Below are 2,452 nucleotides of genomic sequence, written 5' to 3'. Positions count from 1 at the left end.
GTCAGAATGGGGGCGAGGGGAGGGAGAGAGAGAGATGCCATCATGGTTTATGTACCAAGTCATAAAACTCCAAGCTGGGTCACCATCTGGAACAGAGTCACAGATATTTTCTGGGGTAGATTGACAAAGCTGAAATCCATTAGTCCTTAAAGGACTCAACTTGTGAAGATTTCCTACTCAGTAAAAGTGCTCAGGATATGCTGGGGAAGTGTGACCTTGCTGTAATCTTGGTCAGCCTAAAGTTAACAAAGTTAGCCTCAGGTTTGAGTTTAGGTTTGGTTTGATTTTTACAGTGGTTCCACTGGGAATTCTACATGGCATCGGTATTGGACACTAGGAGTTGAAAATGACTTGATGGCACATGATCAAAGCTTTCTTACGGTTGGACTGAATCCCCAAGTTCCAACAATGGTGTTCCTCAAAGCTGTGTTCCCCTTTTCCACCATCACCACTACCCCAAATAGCTTTTTGGCCCTTCATGCTCATGTAGATGGTTCTGAACGCCCCATAGAAGATGGTTTTGGAGAAGAGGAGAAGCTGGTGGGAGAGGAGTTAAGCTAACGCAGTCAACTGAATCTGCTTTGGGTGCCAATTCTGAATTTCTGCTGAAGCCCGCGGTATTTCTCAGCTGGTTCCAAATGCTGGTGCCACGTTCCTTCCACAGGGTGGCAGCATTTGTCTGTGTTCTCCATGTGTTCGTGGAAAAATGAGAACCGTTTCCCCTAAAAATCAGGTGGAAGCCAACAAAGGATCAGCGCCAATTCCTCAATAAGCTCTTCCTGGGTCTCAAGGCTCTGTACCATCTGCTCTAGATAGGACAGCCAGAGTAGTTCTTATAATTTAGAGCAATGTTTCTCAAACTTGTCAACTTTAAGACGTGTGAACTTCAACTACCAGAATTCCCCAGCCAGTTGGCTGGGGAATTCTGGGAGTTGAAGTCCACACGTCTTAAAGTTGGCAAGTTTGAGAAACATTTAGAGCCTCTGAGGTATGGAGATGGATAATTTAATGGATGCAACGCTACAGCTAGGTGCATGGATGGTGCGTCAGTGTTTTACCAGGCCAACACTTCCCTTAATAAATGGACAATAAGCTTCATGATCTTCCACAGGGAAAGAAGGTGCGGCCGGTGACATGACATGCATCATGACAGTGTAGGAATGAGGCCCGTTGTGCAAGTTGCATCAGTCCCATCTTGCAACTGATGCAAATGACATCTCATTTGTGCAACGACATCCTCGCACCTTGTCATGGATGCTTGATCTTGTTAGTTGGGTCCAACCCTTCCCAAAACTCTGCATGTGTGATAGCAAGAGTATTAACAGTCCTGGCCTGCAGAGGGTTTCAGTGAAACCCCCCAAACCCTTGAATTTCAGAGCATGCTGCCACCCTCCCCCAAATGGAAAAGCTCTTCAAAAGAAGACTCAACCCCCGTTGACACCCAACATACTAAGTCAAATTCAAACACGCCACATTTTGCTTGCAACCTGTAATTTGCTCATTAGCTCGGGGGGGACTCTGTCTCTCTCCTTTAGCCTTCAAAACCAACCTGGAAATCCATTTGTAAGCCGTCATCTGCCCTGGGAGGCGGGCAAGAATTTGGCTCAGGAGAAAGGAATCAAAATAAAATTGCAGCTTCAGACCTCAATGGCTTTTTTTCCTTGCATTGTTGCAGGATGAGTAGTTCCTGCCGCTGGAACTCACATTTTAAGAGGATTTTCTTTTTCTTTTCGATAGGAACTCGATTGCTCTGTGGACTCTACTGCTCATGAACCAGATTTGATAGCAAGCCATTTATTTAGGAGATGAGAGACCTTGGAAAGATGGAGCTGAAAAATAGTTTGAGTTTGGTGCAGTAGTTAAAGGCACCAGGCTAGAAAATGGGAGGCAGTGAGTTCTAGTCCTGCCTTAAACACGAAGCCAACTGGGTGACTTGGAGCCAGTCGCTCCCTTTCAGCCCTAAGAAGGTGCCAACAGCAAACCACTTCCCAAAATGTTGCCATTAAAACCGCAGGGACTTCTCCAGGCAGTTTCCTGGAGTCAAGACTGACTCAAAGGCACTAAATAAAGAATGGTGTCCTCTAAGTTTGACTAAGAGTATACTGAATAAGCAGTGTATTAAGTGTGTGCCATTTGAACCCAATCTGTAAAAATGACCCCACTGTGTGTTCAGTTTGTTCATTCTTGGTGGGCCAATCCTTCTACAGACATGGCACAAGTTGTGCAACCGAGAGAGAATTCAAAATGCGGCATCTCCACTGGTCCTGCAAGGGGAATGGCGAACTAGTCAAGAGGGAGGACAGGATGGGAGCTATTATGCTACAGTTTCCAGTGGTTTTCCCTAGTTACGTTTCCTGAGCCTGCAGGTGAGGACCGAAAATTTGAGACTATACTCCAGCATGCAGAAAAACCAATATGCAGACAGAAAGAACAGAGTCTCGGAGATAATTAA

The sequence above is a fragment of the Python bivittatus genome, unplaced genomic scaffold (assembly GCF_059951505.1).
Source record: "Python bivittatus isolate LINGU-HERP-01145 unplaced genomic scaffold, Pbiv_v1 ctg000560_np1212, whole genome shotgun sequence".
NCBI lineage: Eukaryota > Metazoa > Chordata > Lepidosauria > Squamata > Pythonidae > Python > Python bivittatus.
This window is presented reverse-complemented; position numbering follows the sequence as displayed.